Genomic DNA, 26,147 nt, shown 5'->3' with positions numbered 1-26,147 from the left:
AGGCCCTCCTTTGACGGATCGCTTCTTGTCGACATCAGCTCATTATCCGAGAAGTTGATCTAGGAACAACCCCTTCAGTACTTTGAAGCTTGCATGCCTCAATGGCAAGTTTCTCACTTCCGGCGACAGGTATACATCAATGACCTTCGACCAAAATATTTTGCGTGGTGTTCGACGCCAAGTCCTTTATTCACACCACGTGAATTGTACTGCAGTACCTTGAGGGTCATTATCATTATCGGTGATTCCTCTCGCGCTTGTTAACGGTTTACCTCATTGACCGGTAATCAAGCGATGTATTTCCATGTTCGACTTCAGAACATTTCTCACATGGATCGACTTGTACTTAGAGTGAAAATCGAACGAGTTTGAAGACCCCGGATCTAGTTTCATCCATCCGGTCTGCGATATATATTCAGGAAAGATAAAGACATTGACATGTACATCATTGCAGCAAATAATCATCCTATCCAAAGGATGATAATTTCATCAAAATTATCAGTCTACCATCAGACGATTGTCTGTTCTATGTACAGAAAAATGAATTTATAAAGCTGAGCATGGGAATGCCCACCTCAGCTAGATCATGAAAGCAGTATGAAAAATAATGTATTGTATTGTATCTTATTATAGGTCCCCTCCCAGCATTGGATGAACTTCGGATCCCCCTGATAAAGCATTTCACCCGATAAACAGCCTCATACTTTAGGGGGCAACTGTTATAGACATTTTTGTGCCTTACAGCATTGAGCATGAAATGTCCATAATCTAAGGGATCCAAAGTCCCTAAACATGTTGTTCCTACCCCTAGAGGAACAAGGCTAACAAACCACAGCAATTCACAGAAGTTCTCCACCAGAAACTGCACAAAAACAAGTCAATTCAGGATCAATTCAGTGGCTCCACTAGCTGTCTGCGCTGAATGTCAAAGCCAACACTGGCTACCTACGCTGAATGTCAAAGGCAACACTGGCTACCTGCGCTGAGCGAGAGTTGACATGTGGCAAGTTCATTCCACGAGGTGTCAAAACCCAGGAAGCTTCCAAAATCTTCCTCAATGACACTTGCCTCAAGGAATTCGACTGGTGATGAGTAAGAGGTTCCTAATCTCCAAGTGGAAGCAAGAACCTCCAAGTGGAATCAAGAACTGACAGAGGGAGAGGACACTAGTCAGATCTCAAGCTGACTCATCCTCTCTCCAAACATCTATATATGGATCTCTCCTCCATGAGATCTAGAGGCTGGAATTTTGTTATTGCAAAGAATTGCTGTTGGTTTGAGATTGGAATCATTCGGTGCTTAATGCTTTGAAGGGGGTGAAGATAGGAATTCCATTTGCTGGGAAGGAGATGTTGGATTGGAGCCCTCTGGGTTGTATCTCTTCCTGAACCTTGTTATTCATCAATAAAGCTATCTTGGTTTCTCCTATATACTGATGTATTTTTGATGTATGATTGCATTAGTATGTTTAGTTTATTTCTAATCCTGAACTAGTTATGAATATGAATCCATGTCTTGTGTAGTGTTCTCTTCTTGTGATCTTGCAGAAACCTCTTGAAGCTGGGCGAGCGAGAAGGCAAGCAGCTGGGAACTCTCCAAGAGAAGAGAAACCGGATCGAGGGACAAACGGAAGACACCGGTTAGTCCATCCATCTCTCTTCATTCTTAATTCATAAAGGAAGAATACTAGAATAGATGTCTCTGTTTGTTGCTAAGGCACTGTCACACCTTAGGTGGATAGGATCGTCCTGCATAGGCATTTTTCCCCACAACACCCCGGCAACCTGCTTAATGAATAGACCGGCACAAGTTCCTCCACTTTAACCGTCTCGAGTGAAGTGAACCCCCCGGAAAATCCAAGTGAGTCTAGCCGACGTCTGCTCCGGGTAAGTGGGATCTTCCCTCCACCGTCACCTCGGTAGAATCCTAAAGATAATGGTCACTAAGGTTACCAACAACAACAAATGCACCTGGGGGAACAGTCTACACTCCGACAGCACGCAAGGGCAGAGTATCAAGCTCAATCCCCTTGCCGGCTCCTTGAAAATAATCCAAGGTTTACCGACAAGTGACCCCTGGCTCCTCGACAATGGTTAATCCGAGGTTTACCGTTTGTAATACGTGCGTATCTGGCATCGTTCCCAATGAGGGAGGATTGATCCCCTCACTGGTTCAGACACGAGCTCGTGCTTCTCCTTTAAGAGGAGCTTTCCCAGAGTACAAATGAAACAGTTGGATTTATCCTACCACAAGATCAGCTACTTGTTTGGTTTTGCTATCTTGGAGAGTTAATTACTCTCCTACTCCAAGACACTAGCCTGATCTATATTGGTGTTTCAAAGCCCTAGTAAATAAAAGTTACTAAGTTGATTTTACTTTAAGCGTTAATTTTATGGCTTTTTTTTAAGACAAAAGGTAGCGGAGATGAAACTGGTGGTGTGTAGACTCGACCGAAATCCACTAAAAAGATGCACTTAGGATGATTTACACTAATTTTTCCTTTTTCAATGAGTTTCCTAGCTAAGAGAGTTGGAGAATGCAAATTTGATATAAAACAACTTTCTTGGCAATGAAAAACAAAGAAACAAACTCTTTATCTTTTCAAAACACACAACTCATGACCACTATTCACTTCACAAAAATTCCTTTTTCTTTCAAAGACATAAATGCTACCAAAGCAAACTTTCCTTCAAAAGATATTTTTGTATTTTTTCCTAATTAATAAAGCATGTAAAACTTACTTTAACAAAAATCAAATTTTAAAAAACTATGGCAATCAAATCAACTCAATTCCACTCAAAAGCAAATCTAAGAGAAATAAATATAAAAGTAAATCCAACGAGTCAAAAGCTTACTAAAGATGATTCCTGGATGTTTTACTCAGTCAAAATGTAACGAAGGACTAGTTAATGCAGAACCAAAAACTAGTCAAAACAAAAATCGAAATCTTTTTGTTCTTTTCTCAAGAATAAAATTCAAAGTTCAAACAACAAACTTTTTCGAGATTCGCAAAGAGAATACACAAAGGTAGGTCTCTCACGAGGGTGATTTCTATGACAGGCCCGACTCCTAAGAGGACTGAACAAAACCAAGGAGATCCAAAGTTTGACAACCTCTAACGCCAAAGTCACTACAGGACCAGTTAAAAATCAAACCCTAAGGCAAAATCCCTATGAATTTCACTAAACCCTCGACACTGACGAAACAAGCTTAGGTGAAGATTTATGGCAGAAAACTAGTGGATCTGGGCAGAAAAACAAATTAAAAACAAAATGTAAAAGGCAAAAAAGAAGGAAAATGAAATTTTCTTAGTTTTGACAGTGGTACGCAGGCGACCTATTTACACAGGTGCGGGTACGCTCTGTGCACAAAGCGACAGTGTGTACAGGTACGCACTGTGCTCAACTCAGAGGCTGCGTACTTCTAGCAAAACAAAGAAAAACTAAAATCTAATTTAACCCTAAGCTAGCCCACCCAAATACACAGTCAGACAGCCAAAAACCAGAAAACAAATAACTTTTCTCAGATCAAAAGTTCATACAAAGGAAAAAACATTCACATTAATGGAGTCCCCAGTGGAGTCGCCATTTTGTCATGCGGAAAGAGTTGTTAGTGCGGACACAACCGACCTCCCTAGAAGCAAAAGCTTTCTAGTGACAAACAAGACAAATAAAGCTACCTTTCTCTAAACATGCATTGCAAATACAAGTAATCAGGCGATCTTTAACATACCTTTAGTCCAACGCTTTGTAGTAGTCCAGCCTCGCCGATCCGGATGAGCTCCTCCTTCTCTTCGAAACCTGCATTCACTAACAAGCCAAAAGATTAAATAACACCTGATAAACTCATAAAACAATACATATCTATCATATAGACCAAGGAGTATATGAAACAAACCATGAATAACAATCTGTTGAGAAAAATAAGTTCATTTGCATTAAAAGGTAACAAAAGGAACCATTACAACCTGAGCCTTGGTGTTGTGCAAGTCCCTCCTAGGGTCCAGCAAGAGTTTTCCTTTACTTTGATCAGCTCACCCACTCTCAAATAAGGCTAGGAAAGGATGGGAATCTCTCTTCTCAAGATTTACAAGGGAGTCCTAATTCCAGCAGCATCTACCCTTAGGAATGTTCAGCTTTCAACCTCCCTCCCTTTGGCCCAATGCCTATATTTATAGTGCTCTAGAGGAAGTTATTCAGGTCCACCATCAATGGGATAAGCCCCTCTTTGGATGGGATAGCTCCCCTCTTGATGGGATAAGTTCCTCTTTGGTAGGGATACATGAACCATCTGGAGGCGCTTCATACACGTCAAACAAGCTTCTAGAAGGCTCTAGAAATGACCACAAGTAACTTTTTTGGAGTGAAACTTGTGCCTTTTGACCTTTACAGGAGTACGCACCCATTGCTTTACATACAGAGCGTACAAGTACGCAGGTATTGTGAACTTGGAGTGCGTACACGCAAGTGAGGCTAAGAGAAACTGCGTACCCAGAGATATATAGATTTTTAATGACTTTCTCTCTTTCTTGGAGTTTGACATGGAGAGCAGAGGTATGAGGCTTGCCAAGGAGGATAGTATGATAGTTGATGGAGCCATACTAACTGCAAATAGTCATGGTGACAAATTTTAGTGTAACACTTGGTATTTTTCCGAGGCCCTGTTTGGTCTGTCACGCGCGGCTGTTTTAAGGGCGTAGAGGTGGTGCTCGGGTCCGTGCCTTCTGCCATATCATTTGCCCCATTCCTGTGGTCAAGTTCAGGCCTCTTTCTTCCTGTGTCGGAGTGACCCCTACTGTTGCTGTCTTTTCCACGGCGGCCTTTGCTGCCTCTCAGGATGCCCGTACTTCTTCGACTAGCTGTTCATTCCGCTTTTGTTGTGCCAGACTCTTGACAACAGCCTTCTGTCTTTGAATCTTCGTCTCATCGTGCACCACCAAATCTAGTGCACACCATTCCGGTGGCCACGTATCAAGCACCACAAACACAACGTCATCTATTACGATGAAGGGGAGTGTGGTCCACTTCTGCTCTGGATCCTTTCATGCCCTAATATACACATGGTGCATATCTGCTTTAAAGTCTACAAAATTCTTCACACTGTCGTAGACCGTGGCGGACAGGCGTGGCCATTTAGTGATCCACAGTTGTATTCTTGCCTCCATCAGTACCCATAAGATCTTGGTTTCGTGGATTTGCATGGCATCCTTCGTCGCCCATAGCGATGCATATTTTTCTGCCTCTGGCCAGTTCTGGTCAAGGGGAGGAAACTGACTATCCTCAGGAAATTCGCCTGTAACCAATAGTATGGATAAGAGAAACCACGCGTAGTGGAAGGTCTTACCCTGTTCTTGGGCCTCCCTACAGTTTGTCAGGAACTCGTTGCGAAGGAACTGTGCCCAGTTGAACTGTACCCCATCTGCACATTGCTCGGCTAGCGCAATGACCGTTACTGGTACCTCATTGCCCTTGCATTTTCTCATCACCTTTCCTACCAAAAACTAGGTGGCGACACGGACCCCTTTGTTCTGAATACTAGTAATAATGTACCCCCTCTGCTTTTTCTCCAACTTATATTTCTTTTTCATGGCCTCCATAAGCGTCAAGTCTCCACTTGTGCCAGCTATTTCTGCGGGGTCCCTTCCTGCACAGGGAAGCCGAGAAATCCTATGAATGAGCTCCACCATGATAGGAATGGGCTCTTCCAGCCATAAGTACCCATCATGCACCAAGAAAAGTAGTTTCCTGATGACAAATATTGTGATCGATGCCTGATGAAAGTGTGGAATCGATAGGAGGTGGAGTAGCCCGGCCTCCTCCACCCCGTGCAGCCATGTCTGTGGCTGCAGTGTTGTAACGGCCCCTTCCGTGCTTTGTTCCATCAGCTCGCTAGTTTCTAAATGGGGAAACTTCTCGCTATCCACGAGGTCCCAATCTTCAAATTTCATAGAGGGAATGTGGCCCACAGCCATTCCTTCAAACAGAACCCCTTCGGGGAGGGATGGAGTGTTAAATGTGCTGTTAACGACATCCAAATCTTTAGGTACCTTTACCCTCCCTTTCCAGGGAGGGACATACTTGGGTAGTTTTGCTGTGGCACGTACTAGTTGGATGTCTTCGTTCGTCTCTTCTTCTGGTTCCATCTCTTCAACAAAGGTCAGAGGATCCTCCTCCTCATCGTCGCTCTCAATATTAACTATTTTTCCCTTTTCTTCCATCACAATTTGCCGAATCACGGGTTTCGTGGAGACATATGGACCAGTCCTGCTACCTGCGGATCCTTCTTGGGCCTTGGCGTCCGTGGTGATTTAGGGATTTCTGGTGCATCCCCTACTGGTGGCGTAGAACTCTGCGGGGCTCCCTTGGTTGTTGACATGAGTCTGATCAGGGACTCCTGTGTATCCTTCGGCAAGGCTTCAAACCATGGACTCGCTCTTACAACCTCCTCATTCATCAGGTGCATGCCTGCTTGATAACACAATAACTGTATTCGCAACATGCCAAGGGTTTTTTGATAGGGGGCCATCCGTGATTTATAGGCCCGTTGTAATTCCAACTCAACCATCCCCCCATTTTCTGGCTCATTAATGCTATACTGGCGGCAGATCATTTTGAATCGATTTCTGACTTTGTGTCTTAAATGCCCACTGCCCACTTCTTTTTTCCTTAATTCGGACGTCTTGTCATGAACAGTGGCACCAACAGTCACTTCCTTGTTTATCCGCGCAGTAGCGTAGCCCATTCTATGCGACCGCGATCCTTGGGACATACTGGCCCTCCGTGCACCCTCATTGTCACACAGCTTCCTAATAGATTGTTTTATAGTCCTGCACTATCTTTCAACTGTCCTCGATCGATGATGCTCTTTGTAGATCAACAACATATCATCGTGATTATATTTGGTAATCATCATGTCTCAATTGTAGTTGTCTCATGTTCATATAGGAGACTATAGTCGCACCCTTAACCTTACTTCCATGTGACTGAGAGGCTATAGTCGCATCTATAAACCTACTGTGTGACTAAGATTTGGAGTAACAAAAATCTCTCTCTCAGATCAGAACTTTGCTGCAGACCAACAATATTGAATATTTGTCTATTCATGTCCATAAATAATATTTCAACAATAAATAATATACATATAATGCCAATGGTAATAGGAGTAAGGATCTTATGGACAGATTCTCCCTCTAAATGGGAATTCACTTCAGTCATCTTTATTCAAGCCATCAACTTGTCTATAACACTATCATGCATTAGCAGATTTGTTAGATCATCAAGTCAAATTATATCATATAGTTAGTACCAACTAATTCACCATTACATCATGACATCAATCTTTCATCAATGGTTAGTGTCAAATAGCTAACAAAGATTGTACTTCAAGAATCATGATCACAACATTACTTCTTTGTTACATGAATCAATAAATCAAGTCAGGGCATTTAATTTTAACATATGCCATAATTATTAAACACATCAAAACATAACCATGGTGTTGTAGCGGCTACAACAACCCTCCAAAAATTTTCCTATGCTTTGCTTTTGGAGTCTTCCTTCTTAACCATAGCAGCTCATCTCACACTAATCCAGGTATTCGTGCTTCGACTAAGACTTATCCTTTTCATTTTGGCTTGGGTTTTCTTACTTAGCTGATTTTCTAACTCATGATATGATCTCCTAACTTGGTCCCACAACAGTTATGGGCTTGCCCCCAAAAACTACAAAATCCTTGAGGGAAACCAGCCTTACTAATGGGAATTGCGTAGTCCTGACTGCCAATGAGCCATGAGCTCGGAAAATGAATAGTACTGAGGAGGCAGCCCATCACTAAGCCCAGAAATTGTGTAACCCCCATTGAGCTCAGAAACTGCATAGTGCACTCAGCCGGAAAGTTGCTTAGTTTCCCAAAAATTCGTTGTCTTTCCCGATAGTGTACATGGCAAGTTTCCCCGAAAAAATAAAAAACGTAAAAAACATCCCTAAAAAATATGGAACTATTATAGTATCTCGAAGGAGGCACTTGTGCTATTTTTAGAAACTTCTGCCAAGTGTCACTTTTTCCTTGATTTTAGGCTTGCACGTCATAAACCCTAATTTGTTCAAATCTATTTAATCAATGCTACTGGAGCTCATTTACACACTCGATATTGGATATCTAGCATTCCTAAGGAGATCAAGGAACCTTCGGTGTGATTGTCGTAAATTTTCCGAGTGAGTTTTGCTTTTGTCGTCTTTTGTTGCTTTTTCTATCTCTTTTTGTTGTTTGCATTGTGTGAATGTTGTTTCACTTCTTTCTCTTCATGGTTGTTGGAATTTTAACTTGTTTTAACTTATAGAAGTGTTTTTTCAAGTTATAGATTTCCTTTCCCAAGTGTCGCATTAGTTTTCCTTTTTTTTGCACCAATGGTCATCGTTGCGGTGACTCTCCTCACTTACTTCGTTTTCCTTCTGTTTGATCAATTGATGCACTTGATTCACATGCATTCATCTACACTTAGCTAGAACTAGACTCAGCTTCACACTATCTCTCAAACCTTCTTGTTTTTCACACTTCCCTTGGGCATATCTGGGTTTCCCTTGGTTGAATCTCACTTTACACAACTAGCACTACGCAATCTGGAGGCTCAAACCACAAGCCTAGCCTCTGGTATTGTACGGTGCATAGTCTAATATGGCTCCAACTATGCATTGCGCAGTTCCAGGAGCCAGCCTATCATCTTGGCCACTGAGACTACGCAATTCACAGTCTCTCCCAGACCTCTACCTAGGTTGAACTACACATTGCAGAGTTTCATCTAGTAGGATTCCACCTTGGCCAGTCCCCCCCATCAGAAAAAATTGCGCAATCCTTCCCATCTAGTGCCTAGTTTGCTACTTGAACTTTCCTTGTGAGTTGTTTTGCTTTAAACTAGAATTTTCTTTCCATGAGTGTCCTCTCAATCCCATAGGTACAACATTTGTTGAGCACCTCTCCATAAGTCACTATTACCATGGCATCTAAGAGATTTACATCAAAGGAAACCACCGAGTGCAGTACAGGGGAAGTAGTTGAGAATGCGTCAGTTGATTTTCCAGTGTATGCAGATAATAAATTGTTTATAGAGAAGGGATGTACTAAAAATTGCCAATGCCCTAATCTTACAAAATATATTAAATATATATTTAAAATAAATAAAGTTACATTTACTAATTCATAACAAATTTTGAAATCATCTCCCTCCCCCTATAGAATTTATTTTTTAGAAAACTGCAAATGAGAAAAAAACACTTTTAGCAGCTAGTTCATCTCCAGTCTTCCCTTAGACATGACACATTTAACCCTTTTCCTTACATGTAGGCCTATAGTTTAAGTTTGGTCTTTGAAAATTGCACCCACCTATATTAAGTTTTAATTGAATTTCATCAATATGTCAGTCCTAAGGGCAACAATCATTCCAATCCATTCCACTGTTGACTTTTCAATAGAAAAATAATGTATTCCAAAGAAGAAGGCCAATAAATATACGGCCATCTTGTGAAAATACGAGTTGCATTACACCATTGTTGGCAGTTGAATTTGAAGGGGATCCAATTATGGTGTTGGTGGCATTGGCCAAAGTCTCATTTGCACCAATATTGTAACCAAATTTTCAAATAGCAAGTTGAGTTTCCACTCTAAATAAAATTGTAAAAGCAAAATTAATTTTCATGTTAGATATTATTTTATGAAACCAGATAAATGAAGGACAACAACTATGAAAGTAGTAAAGGTCTCCCATACTGGACAAATGTCAATTACAAAAAGGCCCAAAAATTATTAATACCAAAAATTCACTCAATTTTAATCTCAGAAAAGTTCATACCTTCTAAGATAAATACACGAGCCATGACCTCCAAAACAAACAAATGGAGTATATCAATTAATATTTGATTGTTTGCTTTGAAGGCTTGGTTAGAGAAAGTAAGGAGATAACAAGAAATGCCCTGCAAATAGATAGTCCATTTTGTTTTGAAACTATCGTATATGTATCATATAAAATAAATATAATTGATACGTGGAAAGCAATTTTCTTCAATGGAAAGTAAACAGTGGAAAAAAAAATTAGATATGTGATTACACATAAAGTTAAACAAATTAAAGAAATGAATTTGTTGGATAATTACATAGCATACTTAAAAACCATCTATGTTCAACTAATGAAATTATTAACATAGATTCATCTTAACCATGGATCTATTAAGTTCGTAGAGAGATCAAAATAATTGAGTAAAAACATATATATACCCTTAATTTATTAACCCCAAAGAAATTAAATAATTGAGTACAAGTCTCTCCACACTTAAAAAATCTAGTGTGTGTAATCAATTTTATTTTTCCTATCTTCCACTATTAAGTACCTCGAGGATAAAAAAACTTCAATACAAACCTCTTTGCACTTAAAAGATCTAGTATGTGTATCTAATCAGTTTTCTTTTATCATCAATCTTGTATATATAATCAGTTTTGTTTGCACTAAGAGACCTAGCTTCTCTCAGCGCAAACAAGAGCATATGACTAGTAGACTTAACTAGGAATGTTTCTCTATTGAACAACACTAGGTTCTGCACTATATTTTCAAGGATTGGAAAAGCCAACTTACTTGGGTCAGTAGTGGTTATGGTAGCCACACCGTTAAAGTCACAAGATCCGGCTACCATGCATGTCTTGTCATAGTAGATATCGAAGGCATAGGAAACATGTTGTCGAACATTATCAGGATCGTAGTATGGTTGACACTACAACAAAGTAGAGAAATCAACTTGGCCAGGAATGCAATCCCAATCCAAAGAAACTTGTACAAGTTTAGTGTCATCCACATCCATTGATATGCAATAAGTCTGATTGGCAGTTTCATTAGCAAGAAATATACCGGTTGTTAAATGTGATGTGTACACTGACATTTATTTTCATTGACGGGTCCCCAATTCTGCTCAGAAAAAGGGCATGATCTCAGATCCTCATTGAATAATTCATAAATGTATGTATTGACTACAATGTCAGGATGCTTCGGAGTTCTTGTGTTGTTGAGGACATGCCTAACTTGATTACTATTGTAAGTGTCAACATTATCATCTATGGCATTAGGTTCACTTTGGTCACCCTTTGAGGGTCATCCTGTCTCAACACCACCAGTGGAATGTTTGTTAAATTCAAGTCGACCACGGCGAAGTTTACAACATCAATCATGGCATAAAAAATATTAGTGTAATGTAGAATTGTATTGGCATCCACTGCCTCTTTGTTAGTGGGGAGGGGCCAAAAAAGGGCATAGTCCAATCCCACCACTCCATTGCTTTGTGTGTACACATAATAAGGATAGATGTTGAGCATGAGAAAAGAATCAGCTTTCTGTAAAAAATCCAGCATGGGCACAAGAATTGACTTAAATCTCCCATTGCAGAAGGCATGAGAGGGTGGGAAGGAATTTAAGATGGTGCTGGAAGAATGAGGACTAGAAACTTTGACCCACCCATCCAGAATGGTTATCACCAGAGACGAATGCAAGAACTTCATGGCAGACACCAGAACTAAGGCGGCCTTGGGAATAGTAGTAAGAACCTCGTTGACCGCACAAATTCCTTTTATATTGGTTTATGGAAGGTAGGTTTCCACATTCCTATTCACCCAACTAGATGCAATGGAGTTTGACTACCCTATCCCTAAAAATTAGTTGTTGGGCACTGTTACTACAACATTTATTCATTTTTTCCTTAGAGTTGTCAACATTCCTCGATCTACATCATAAAGTCCCACGTGGTTCACTTATTGTACCTTGACATGAAGTTCACTCTTGCTGCATTCGATTACAATGCCTCTGAAAATGGTTCGTCCACCTGAGTTCCCAACCAGACAGCCAACATCAACTCGCCCTTGACCTGCCCTTCACCTTGCTTGTCCTCGATACCACTAAAGCACAAGAAACCATAGTGAAAGAGTAGGCTCACATATAGCTTGAGACAGATGGTGGAGATGATGAACCATGAAAACTGCTTGCCATTCACATTCAATCAAATGATGACAACTGCGAAACCCTTTCCATGCGTAAGTTTTTTCCTAGATAGAGGATGGAAATGAGGTGCTCAAATTGGCCAGTGTGAACAGTGTTTGCCCAGTCAACTCCACCCCACAGAAGAGAAATAGATACGTCCCTGGAAAGTGTGCTTAGCTTAGCAAGCACCATCGGAGAAAAGGCTCCATGAGTGAACACCTTAGTTGTAATTATTGTTGAGAAATAGATATGTCCCTAGAAAGTGTGCTTAGCTTAGCAAGCACCACCGGGGGAAAAGGCTCTATAAAGTGAACACCTTCGTTGTAATTATTGTTGTAATAATGTGTATGTTTATCATTACTACTCATTTAGTATTATTGTTTTATATTTATATTTAAGTTATTATATTATAACATTTTTTTTCATCATTATAATTATTAATTAGGATTTCTAAAATGAACATGTCTCAATATAAAATTGTATAAGTTTAATCTAAAATTTAATGAATTTAACTTTACAACTAACATTGATCCATCTTAAATATGGATCTAACATGAGCCGAGAAGGATCCAAAAGTTCTTCACTTGAAATTTTTTTATGAGTGGATATTATTTAAATGTTTTCTATAGTTATTTAATTTTTTTATTTTTAGATTTTTAGATTTTTTATTTTTATTTTTTTTGGCCAACATGAGCAAAATTTCAACTTTGATAATGGACGCACAACATTACACATCATATTAGGCTGTAGAATGAGCATCTCGACTCAATAATAATTTTAAGACAATTTATTTTTTTTATTAAACAATATAAAAAAATATTATAAATAATAGTTATATTAAATATTTTAATTATATTATTTCAATTTATAAATGGTTTTTTAAATTATTAATTTAGTTTAAACATTATATAATCAACTAATTAACTGCAAATAAAAATTTGAAAATTGGCTATACTTCCATTTAAAATTTATTGTACCTCATTTTAGATATAATTGGATTCAAAATTAGTTATTATGTTATGTAATTTTATGTAAGTAATTTTTTCTTTAATGTATGCAAAATAAAAATAAAAAAAAAATATATATATATATATATATATATATATCAGTTTAGATTTATTTTAATTTTGGATTTGCAAACATCCAGAGATTAAATTTCTTTTTACTTTTTCTTTTAACATAAATGAGTATTGATTTGTATTAAATAAATGTCTGACCACGATAAATCCCCGAGAAAATTACATAACCAATTTTCTCAGAAACATTTGGGATGTTAAATTGCATCTAATTACCCATGCCCATATTACAACAAAAAACTTCAATTTTGATTGTACTTTTATTTGCCAAGAAGAGAAGATGCAACAAAATTGGAACAAAAAACATGAGCATTTGAAGCAAAACATTACAATTATGGATCCTTTGAAGGATTTGTTGGCCTATAAAGATCAATGTCACGAGAGGGCTTAGTGGGTTCAGTGAATGGATGGACAACCTGTAGCTGGAGACCCATGAGAATGTCTCTCAGTGCATCCACCTTGTCTTCCAGACAAGATATTCGTTGTTGCAGAGTCATAATTATGTCCAACGAATTGCATTCAAAAGCCTGTTGCTAATACATCATTACATGTAATCAAAGATTTTTAATTTAATTTCCTCATGCTCTTTTTTGCAGTGGTTTCACACCGTGGAGGCCGAGGAATTTGATTCCATTGAAGGGTTAGAGTTTTGCAAGCGATAAGCGAAGAGGTCACATGATTCGAGGGAACTGTAGGTGGAAAGCTAAGGGAAGATAGGAGAGGGCTCAATAACTGGGATATTCCAAGACAACCACTGGGTTACATAAATGAAATTGGAGAGGAAGCTTAAATTACTAGGACTCGAATAGAGGAAGTGAGCTACCACCAAATTGGAAACCATAATGAGGGCAGATGTGAAGCCCAAAACATAGAACTTTCTTATTCAAAAGGGAATTTTCCCAAAACCAAGGATTACAATAATGGGGAAGTTTAGCCCAAACCCTGAAATACCAAAGCGCCAAAGCACCCAACTACAATGATCCTGCACCCAAACACTGTTCCCACCAAAGGAGGTAGTGCTTTGAATTACACGAAGCTCATCATCGAGCTTCCAATTTTTCCAACGCCTAGACGCCACCCTTGAAACAAAGGAGACTCGCTGTCAAATCCACCAAAAACTCTACATGTTGGACAACCTCCACTCGCAAAATATAGATGAATCTGAGCCTCCCTGGTCAAATTTATTCCCATCACCCCATGGGAGGTACAATCTGCCTTTCATTTCTTCATAATTGCTTCTAGCACTTTGAGGTGGAGAAACCATCATAAAGCAATCCAAGGTGATGTAACAATAGCTATCAAAATTATTGATATTGCAAGCAAGAGTCTTCTACATAGGGGGAAGTAAGGCAGGAAAACTTGTATGGAGCATGAGGCCTACATCTGCCACATCCTTCTAACATCAAAATGCCATGAACAAACTTGGGATATTAGTGTTATCTCTTAAATAGATTAATTTTGCAAGAGAGGGGAGTAAAGGGTGCGAGATGGGGCACAAGGGTTCATGGGGGAGGGACAAGGAAGGGGTTGCGGGGGGGAAGTGGGGGGTGGGGGTGGGGGTGTTAGGGAAGTAGATGTAGATTTTATTAGGGTATTAATAATACATGACCTCTCAAACCACTAATTTAAATTTGACCTTCATCCATGAGACAAGATTTATTATCTTGTTAATCCGCCTCCGGGGTTAAGTTTCTGAGAATATGAAAGAATGAAGAGCTAGTGAAAGAGAGAAGGGTTATTTTAATACAACGATACAAAATATTTAAGGTATTTTCCTTAAGAGGAGTAGTAGTTATCAAGTAACAAATAGTTATAAAAGAGTCTCCTAGAATAATAATGTCTCTAATGCCTCATTCTTGGGCTAGATATAACCCCAGGAATAGTTTATACATTTCTATCTGATTATTAGGATTTTGTCCAAGACCTCACAAAATGTATCCACTATGTTTCCATTGAGATTTAATAATATCCATCGCCCTCTTATTGCCCCTCAAATCTCTTTTCACTTTAAAATAGAGGTTTGCACCTTAAGAAATTTGTTCTCTCTACCTGATTCATAAATACATAATTAAGATGGATCTAGGTTGATTATTTTTTAATCATGCTAACATAAAAATATTTACAAACAAACATTTACACCATTACAACATCATTCCCATACACCACTGTAGAACACCTTTCAAAACAACTTTAATTTTATTTATTTCAAAAATATTATATAAATAATTATCATATCAATAAAGAAAATTAAAACTTAAAAATATGGTCCTTAAAGCAATAATACTTATTAAGGACTTGTCTATTATATGTTTGTGGCATAACATTTATTACGATGAAATGTTCAATTTATAAAATTATGTGGGTCAGATTGTAACCTCCATTTATTAATATTTAGGTTTGCTATAAATTTTGCAAAATAATATTTAGTTATATATAAATATTAAAATATAGTTTAAATTTATATTATGGGGAAGGGACCAAAATTCTAGAAGCAGAGATTTAATTTTTACCCATCTACATGTTGAAAGGGGTTTATCACTTTCAATGTTTGATGGGTTTAAAATTAATATGGCTTACAAAGTTTGATTTTATTTAATATGAGAATATCATAATGTTTTATAATTAATTCATAATATTTGTAAAGATTTTATTCTATTGAAAAGTTATTGTTATGAGAGGATATTTATTCTACAAGAAGCGTAATATACAACATTGTTGTGTAGTATTTGCCTTTTACACAAAAGGTAATTAATAGTAGAATATTTGTGAGAATAATTATAGGGTAGAATAATATAGATTTACTATATTAAAAAAAGTGGAAATCCAATTAGTTAAAATGGTACCTACATGCTCATGCGTGAAGAATAAATAGTGACAGAGTGTTTTATTAAGGCACTCCGTGGTGAAAAGGTTACTTGTTTGAAACCCTATGGGTAAAAATCTAGCCATGTTAAGGGTTGGTCTGGTCCATGCCAGTTGTGATCCGAGGTGATTTTAAAGGATCAGAAGCCCCTAGATCCTGATTACTCAAGTTATAAGATAGTCATGTCAGTCATCTCAAAACACACAACACTTAACAAACAAAAAAATTGATCACATACATGAAAAACTAATTGTTAATTATGTAAGTTTTTTTAATAATTATATAAAAATTAAAGTAGCAAAGTGTAACTATAAGGTTTTTCTTAATTGTAAAAATTATTATTAATTTAATTACTCCTCAAAATTGTTTTAAATCAATTAAAACATAATATCATATATATAAGTATTATAATGTTACTATATTAATTATAATTGCTATATTAACAAGTTATGCTTATAAAATTGTGTCCCATACTTTTCGTTTCTATCGTTACAAAAAAATTAATGTAATGCATTTCTAGTAAACACATTCAATATTGAAGGGGAAAATAGTGATAAAGACAATAATGAGTAAACGCTACTATCAAATATCATAGATACTAGAGTTGACACTTTATAGTTTGATATATTGTTTGGTTTAAATTATGTTAAAAAAAATAGTCTTATATGATTACACATAAGATACAAAATTGTGAGAAAGAAAACAAAGGTTTAACTTGTTTACTTATTGTTTGTTTTGTCATTATGTTGTGCCCACAGGGTAAGTAAATTTGTTCATGTAAAACACATCAAACTAAAAATTATAATAACATGTTGAATTTTGAAAATCTTAACTATACATCTATAATAATTAACAATAACTTGGTTTTATTATAAACATCACTTTTAATTATGAAAACATGAGCCACTTTGCACTTATTTTTCACAATGCTAAGTTATATTATTTATATGAAATAGTTAAATTGAATAGTTAAGAATGAATTGACAATATATTATATTTTTATTTAAATTGACTTAAACATTGAATACCACCATTTATTTAAAAGTGAAATATCATGTACAATATAACTAGTGCAAATTTAATATTATTTAATTATTGTAATTGTTTTATTATTTTCGTCGAAGTCTTGTTTCTACATCCACAGTTAGGGTTAGGGTAAATCCTGTGCAGAATAGCTAGTTTTCAGTTGGTAGTCAGGTGAACAAAATGAAGGTTTGAGTTCGCAGTCATGGTGAGCAGGGAGACACATCTTTTCCGAGATCTTGGAGTACCTGTCAGTCAGCCTGGAATTTTTAGCAGAGGAATGTGTCTTCTTTACTGAGATGGATGAGGAGTTAGTCAATTATTCCTCTCACCCGTTAGAATCAGAGTCCATCTGGATAGAACCTCCACATCAACCTCCTGACATGGAGCTACCGGGATCGTCTAGCTCACCGGCGGATCAGGTAGTCGCTTCAAGGTCTCCATCGGTAGAGGCTTTTGACATTTCATCGCTGCTCAGAATAGAAACCCTATTCTTGAGTGACATGCATCTTTTGCAAGGGCTTCACAGTGAAGTGTGCTTGAAGACCCAGGCATGGGATGTGGGATAGATTCAAGTGGAGATCTCAGTTCCCTCCCCATCATCTCTTTAATTCATGGATTCTTGTCTAAACCCTAGATCAGAGAAGGAAAGGGACGAGGACTTACCCCGTGGTGATGGCACAGTAAGGGAACATGCATATCCTGACAGACAAAGTCCAATTTGTTTGACTGAGATAGACGTTGCTACCACTTTGAGAGGGTTAGGAGGTTCATCTTTGTTGCAAGCCTCTGGTTGTTTTGAGGGTTATGTTAATTGTGTACTAATTGAAAGTCAGTCTGAAGCTAGGGAAAGTGGGGAAGACGATAATTTGCCCAAGGATTCGGGAAGTGCGGAGACAAGAGACCCTCGGCCGAGGGGGGGAGAATCAAAAGCCACAAAAGTGAAGGAAAGAAGGAGGAAATTGGTGCTCAGGGAGGGCATAAAACTAGGTGACGTTATGGGCACGACTGATAGAATGCTCATGGGTAGGGTTTGAGGCCGCAACTACACATCAGCTTGTCTCAAGAAATGGGTAGTGGAGGTTTGGGGTAGGTTTTGGATGTTCTGCCCTTTATGGTTACCATGACCAGAGGTTGGTTCATGCTCAACTTTTCAAACCTGGCACATGCTCAGTGCATTCTCACAAAATTTTGGCATATAGATTTGTCCCCTATAATCCTGAAGACATGGTCCCCTTTATTTGATCTCAAGTGTGAACAATTAGGAGCTGGACCGGTTTGGGTATGGGTTTTTGGCTTGCCACTACAATTCTAGACTGAGGATGTATTGAGGCGAATTGGGGATGATTTGGAGACTTACTTAAATTATGGTAAATCGTTTGTTGAGACAGGAAAGATGGCATTTTCCCAGATTTTGGGTCATCTTGACACCAGGAAGGGATTGTTGGAAAGATTCATGCTTAAATGCCAGGGTTTCTCCATATTACAGAAGTTGGAATACGAGGGTGTCCCTTTTAGGTGCAGAAGGTGTCATAAAGTCAAACACCTGTACAAAGAAGGTCCACTATTGGCAAAGGAAAGGATGGGAGATGATAATGAGGGTGGGAAGGATGGTGAATAAAAATATATCTTGCATGAACCTCTCAAGGAACCAGCCTCCCATTACAAAGGGTTAGTACAATTTGTCGGTCGAAAAGCTCAAATCCTAGGAGGGCCTCCTTCAACACCTTTGGTCATTGCCTGATCTTGTGCGGCGGTATCCTTGGTGGCTTCGAGTACTTCTCTTCTCTCCCCTCCCTCAGAGCTTCTTTCTTCCTATCATGATGGTTTTCTCTCCTCTGTTGCATGTTCTATTATGTATGATAGGAGATCCTTTTCATGTCATATACCCTTTGTTGCATGCCCCATGGCTTTGGCCCCTGATTGTTGTTTGGCTCCCTTTCCCATTGTACCGACCTTTCCCATCGTGTCTTTTCCCTTGATGAAGGAGTCCTCATCAGAGTCATATGTCAGCCACAGATATTATTTTTTCTCCTTAGCCAAGCAAGCCATAGGTCCCGATGGGGGTTTAAGTATTTCATCATCCCCCAAGGTTGTTAAATCTGGCAGAGGTAGACAGTCACATATGTCCAAAGCTATCCATAAGGCTATTGTGGATGTTTCTGAAGGAAGGCAACTTTCTATTGATAGGGTTCTTAGAGCAAGAAGCAACTCAAATTTGGTTACCAAATGAAGTGGCTCTCCTTAAATTGTAGAGGGTTGGCTAGCCCTGATAAAAAATTAGCCCTCAGACGATTAATTGCATCTGAAAAACTGGATGTAATCTTTCTTCAAGAGACATTAGGGCATAGCGAGAAAATTTTCTCAATTCTTGAATCAATGAATCCAGGGTGGACTTTCCATGCCCTAGATGTAAAAGGACGTTCAGGAGGCATGGTTTTGGGGATTAATGGTAAAACAACGAAATTTTTGAATTTTTTGGGTCACGAGGGTGCGCTTGTTGAAGACATATTATCAGAAGAGATAGGCCTGGAATTTCGATGGATAAATATTTATGGCCCACGTCACAACAAAGAGTCATTTCGAGAGGATATCATGGGTGCAACTTTCATGCAAGTGGTAATTTAATCCTAGGGGGCGATTTAAAATTTTCCCTAGGTCTTGCAAAATCCAAGGGACACAACGCAAGTAGACTCTCTCGCCGATTTTTTTGAACATATGATCAAATCCAATAAACTCATCGATATTGAATCTGCATGTACATTGCCTACCTAGAGAAATCGCAGAATAGGTAATGCTTCGTTGGCCAAACTCTTTGATAGATTTCCAATTAAGGAACCCCTAATGGAAAAGTTCAACCTGGTTAAACAATGGGTTGGATCGGGGGGTATCTCTTATCAGTCTCCTATTTTTTTGGAAATTGCCAAAAGGACCCCTAAACCACATGCCCCATTCAAGTTCAACTCGACCTGGTTGGGCAATGAATAATATCACGGTTTGGTTAAATCGGAGTGGCAGACATGGAACCCTTTTGTTCATACCTCTTCAGCTAAGCATTTGGCACTGAACCTTTATCATCTCAAAAAAAGGATGATTGGATGGGCAAAGGCAAAGAAGAAGAAATATGAGGAAGCCCTCAGTAAAATTGAAAAGGAATTAGCTACCTTATAGGACCATGTTAATGATGGTTTTGTATCACTGGAAGCAAAACAACACATCTCCCAGCTTAAGGCAGACAAAATCAAGTTGTTAAGGGATAGAGAAGAAATGTGGAGACTTAGAAGCAGAGCTATAGTGGAAGTTGATTTGGAAACTCAAAGGCCCCCCTAGAACAAAGTTGTTTATGTGGTGTATTTTAAGAAATAAGGTTCCTACAGGTGATAATATTCAACGTTGATTCTTTCAAAGTACAACCTAGTGCACTTTATGTAAGGAGAATGCAGAATCTATAAATCATCTTTCTCTTAAGTGTCCCATGACCATACAAGTATAGAACCAGATCTATCATTTTTTGGTCGTAAATATCAGGTGCCAGGGTCAATCAGTATCAGAAGCATGGGAACCCTGGTGGAATCAGAAACACCCTACTAAACTCAGGAATCTGCCCCTTTTGGTTTGTTGGGCCATTTGGTTGGGCAAGAAAAAAAAATATTTTTATACAAAGAACAGAATTGGTTAACCTCCAACTCCCATACAGTGGCTACATATCAACTGATTTAGGAAGATGGTTAACAACATAGAACTAGGAACATTTGTGTTGAAATCATAGACAAATCCATCCCATGGGCCTATTTTGATTACTTTGCTTGATCAGAAGGCTATGGTGGTGGGGTTGTACTGTTCTTAACTGAAAATCACATTTTTAAATTAAAAATGGAATTAGGGAGAGGCACAAGCAATTATGAAAAATTAAACAACCTTAGATTATTGCTTATTTTCTCCCTTGAAAAGTTGTTGGCGACTTCTAGTTTATGGGGATTCAAAAATCGTCATTAAATGGTTCAACCAAGAAACAAATTGTCACATGCACACACTTAGAAATCTGTTGGATGAAGTTATGACTTTAAAATCGCAATTTGACTCGGTGATATGTCATCACATCTACGTGGAAAGGAACTAGACTACTGAGAGTCTATCAAAAGAATTTGTGGAGCAACATTTAGGTTCATGGTTGATACAGGAGCAGATGGAGCAGGATCATTATCAATACTATCACAGGCCTTTCATCGAGACACAAGGACCAACATCTTCTTGATCCCTTGGGGATTATAATTAGGACATTTTTTTATATTTTCTGCAAATAACATATATATGTTATTTTTCTCTTTTGTATATATATTCACACAACTACTTATATACAATTTGTGTTTCACTGAGCTTTATGATGAAAGTGGCAAATGTAGCTACTATTTTTGAGATACACTCCCTTACAATATCTACAACATGTAATTTTCAATATTATATATAATAAAAATTATGATTTTTTCTTAAAAAAACAAAAAATTATTTTATTAAAAAATTTAATACTATTAATTATTATAATATTTTTAAATATTCCATTTAAAAAAAATCATAACATTTATTATTTAAAAAAAAAACAAATTTCATTAAAGATTTAAAAATATATGTTTAAAACATCAATAATAAACTCTAAATTAACTTTGAAAACAATTCATAATGAGCCTATTAAATGAACATAATTATTAGCTTAATAAGAATTGAGTCATTTTTTTTTTCCACTCATGCCTTTCGTGGAAACTTTTGCTTTCAATAATTAGCCATATTTTATTAAATTAAATAAGGCTATGGGGTTATTGGGACCTTGTATGTTTTAATGCATTTTAACTTGGAAGTGGTGGGATTTTGTATGTGTTAATTCATGATATATGGTCGCTTTCAGTCACATCGACGCAGAATGTCAAGATTTGTGAAAGGTGAATTAGAAAATATGTATTCGATTATGGTTGTCGTGTTGGTCACGTTAAATATGGGTTACATCTCCACACTGCCATGAAGATAAAACGCTGAAAATAAAATTATTTAATCTAATTTAATGAAAATTATAAAAATTAAAATTAAAATTTAATTTGAAGTTAAAATAATTTTTTTTTTCTTTCATATCAAAATATACAAGTCAAAAACACATCCAATGATATAGTGGGACTTTGCCTATGATATTATATTTATGATATAATATCAAAGGCATTATATTAATGGTACCATATAGAATTAATGCTACCATATAGATGTGATAGAATATTATATTAATGGTACCATATATGTGAAGGATGTGACATGTGGAGGAATGTGATTAAGTTAAAAAGAATATTTAAAAAAATGAACCAGAAGTGAAACATGGAAAATTGATGTATTAATTAATATGATCCTAATAATAATGGATTAACATGGGAAAGTTGATCTATCAATTAATGGTTGAAAATAAATAACATGCTATAAGGCGGTATTAGTTAGGCGATGGTTGTATATGTTCATGGAAAAATTGAATTGTGGGAATATACAACCACCACCCAATTAATACCCTATAGCGTGCTCAATATGTGTTGCTTCAATTAATATAATCCTAATAATAATGGATTGTATATGTGTAAGTTACATATGTAGTAATGATGTTACAGTGTTAAATTTTTGTATTTTTTAAATATATATTTTATATATATCTATCATTTTTATGTTTTTTAAATATATAATTTATGTGCATATCTATAAAAAATTACATTTTTTTAATTAATTTTATTTGTTATAATAATGGTACAGTGTTAAATTTTTATATTTTTTAAATTTATATTTTATATGTTTATTTATCAAATAATTATGTTTTTTGGATAGGATTAAATTTGTTTTTTTTTTTTAACAAATATATGGTAAGCCTCATAAAAATTGTCAAATAAGTATTTATAGCATATCAAAAAACATAAATTTAAATTTTTGTATTTTTTAAATATATATTTTATGTGTATCTATCATTTTTTATGTTTTTTAAATATATAATTTATGTGCATATCTATCAAATTAAGATTATAATTAATTTTTTTGGGATAGGTTACATTTTTTTTAATTAATTTTATTTGTTATAATAATGGTACAGTGTTAAATTTTTATATTTTTCAAATTTATATTTTATATGTTTATTTATCAAATAATTATTTTTTTGAATAGGATTAAATTTGTTTTTTTTTTATGTTTTTTGTTTTTTTAACAAATATATGGTAAGCCTCATAAAAATTGTCAAATAGGTATTTATAGCATATCAAAAAACATAAATTTAAATTTTTGTATTTTTAAATATATATTTTATGTGTATCTATCATTTTTATGTTTTTTAAATATATAATTTATGTGCATATCTATCAAATTAAGATTATAATTAAATTCTTGGGACAGGTTACATTTTTTTTAATTAATTTTATTTGTTATAACAATGGTACAGTGTTAAATTTTTATATGGGTTAAAAAATGAACCAGAAGTGAAACATGGAAAATTGATGTATCAATTAATATGATCCTAATAATAATGGATTAACATGGGAAAGTTGATTTATCAATTAATAGTTGAAAATAAATAACTTGCTATAAGGTGGTATTAATTGGGCGGTGGTTGTATATGTTCATGGTAAAATCGAATTGTGGGAATATACAACCACCACCCAACTAATACCCTATAGTATGGTCAATATGTGTTGCCTCAATTAATATGATCCTAATAATAATGGATTGTATATGTGTAAGTTACATATGTAATAATGAAGTTACAGTGTTAAATTTTTGTATTTTTTAAATATATATTTTATGTATATCTATCATTTTTATGTTTTTTAAATATATAAGTTATGTGCATATCTATAACAAATTACATTTTTTTTAATTAATTTTATTTGTTATAATAATGGTATAGTGTTAAATTTTTATATTTTTTAAATTTATATTTTATATGTTTATTTATCAGATAATTATGTTTTTTGGATAGGATTAAATTTGTTTTTTTTTTTTTAAACAAATATATGGTAAGCCTCATAAAAATTGTCCAATAGGTATTTATAGCATATCAAAAAACATAATTTAAATTTTTGTATTTTTTAAATATATATTTTATGTGTATCTATCATTTTTATGTTTTTTTAAATATATAATTTATGTGCATATCTATCAAATTAAGATTATAATTAATTTTTTTGGGACAAGTTACATTTTTTTTTAATTAATTTTATTTGTTATAATAATGGTACAATGTTAAATTTTTATTTTTTTCAAATTTATATTTTATATGTTTATTTATCAAATAATTATTTTTTTTGGATAGGATTAAATTTGTTTTTTTGTTATTTGTTTTTTGTTTTTTGTTTTTTGTTTTTTGTTTTTTGTTTTTTGTTTTTTGTTTTTTGTTTTTTGTTTTTTTTTGTTTTTTGTTTTTTTAACAAATATATGGTAAGCCTCATAAAAATTGTCAAATAGGTATTTATAGCATATCAAAAAACATAATTTTTTTTTTTTTTAATTCAAATTTCAAAATTTTGTTTTAATGCAAATTTATGAAAAAATTTATAATTTTTTTTTAATTGAAGTTAAAGATTTTTTTATTAAAAACCAATTACAATATAACATGCATATTGACAAGTATAAAAATTTGATGAGAATTATCTTGATCTCAAACACTTCAAATAACTTATTGTACATGGTTAAGATAAGGCAAGTATGAGGGCTAAAACACGTTTGTAGAGAAATATTCTCAATATTCTCTCCTCCCCACCCCACCTTCCTATATATTATGGGAATTCAAACTTTTATTAGTGTAAAAAAAATATCTTGAGAGGAATATTCTTAATATTCTCCCCACCCCACACTCTTATATATTATGGGGTTTAAACTTTGATTAGTGTAAAAAGTAGTTCTGTTTTGCACTTTAAACAAGTAGCTATTAATAACGCTCACTAAGATTCATTTAACCTTGAATTTATAAAGTATTATGAGGAATAAAAAGGAATCATGACATAAACCTCTATATTTTTAACAAATTTGATTTATGATGAAGTTATGCTAGTGTGTGTGTGTGTGCATGCATGTGTTTGTTAGGTAAATAGTGGTATATCCCATTGAGTTAGCTTGAGTAATTGAGTGTGTGAAATAAAAGTAGGAGGTCATGAGGTCAAGTCCTCGAGTTGCATACATTTATGGATATTATTGGTCTCGCTTGATGCCCCTATTAGATTAAGTTGTCAAAGCTACAACCAATTAATTTACCCTAGGTACTATCCTCGAAATGAAGGGAAGCGCTCGAAGGGTTCCCCAAAAATGTGTATTTCATCAAAAAAAATTAATGGTCAATGATTTTATTTTATTTTCACATTATGAAGCTTAACAATTTATTTCATTTTATTTTTTATTTATAAATATTATAGATGGACAATGCATGAATATGAAACATCTCATTCACTGACATTGTAGTGTGCACCTTGCTTTCCCATATGTAATGACTTAAAAAAACTTATCAATCACACTATCACTTAAGAGCCTTTCTATGTGTCTATGTATTGGGGAAGGTATTTGACCTTCTAAAGTTGGTTTCCCTTTGTTAAGAAATGGGCCCATTTAATCGTATATTAAACTTATCTGTTATTACTAAGATTCAACAATATAGGAAATTGGAGTTCCATTAATCTAGATATAAAATGAATGGTGTAAATATTAATTGTGAAATATCAATATTTGCATTAAAAAACTTACCAAATTAAACATAGACCCTAAAAACATGTTGAGCGCTACCATCTTATGCCATTTTGAACAACTAACTAAAGATCACATTTAGGAATATTTCCAGATTATTTGGCCAAGTCAATGTTGATGGACAAATAAGAATTAAGTGTCACTTCTATCATGTACTTGAATTGTTGGTTATTTAAAACTATTTGTAGGTAACAAAAGGATGGACTAGTTTAATGGGCTATCTTACGTGGTTGAGTTTCACGCAAAAAGTCTTAGGGTTGACTCCATAAGCTAGATATCCCACTTGATGTCCATATTGGGTTAGGATTCACAAATAAGGTTTATGGTTTTACATTAGATACCATCTGCGTAAGGTAGGGCAGTGTTCAAGGGTTTCCTTGCAAGATTTTTCATAGAAAGAACAACAAAAGGATGGACTAAGGAATCTGCACTTCTA

General features: G+C 35.5%; 1 pseudogene; it reads right to left on the bottom strand.

Moving 5' to 3' along the window:
• Nucleotides 1-7,750: 7,750 nt before the first annotated feature.
• On the bottom strand, nucleotides 7,751-18,937 carry LOC149170333 (glucan endo-1,3-beta-glucosidase 3-like; annotated as a pseudogene).
• Nucleotides 18,938-26,147: the final 7,210 nt, after the last annotated feature.

Source organism: Pinus tabuliformis, chromosome 4_2, assembly GCF_031772625.1.
Source record: "Pinus tabuliformis cultivar Carrire ecotype Pingquan chromosome 4_2, CPIR1, whole genome shotgun sequence".
In the NCBI taxonomy this organism is placed as follows: Eukaryota; Viridiplantae; Streptophyta; class Pinopsida; order Pinales; family Pinaceae; genus Pinus; species Pinus tabuliformis.
The sequence above is the reverse complement of the archived record's forward strand: the minus strand, read 5'-3'. Positions and strand labels throughout refer to the sequence as shown.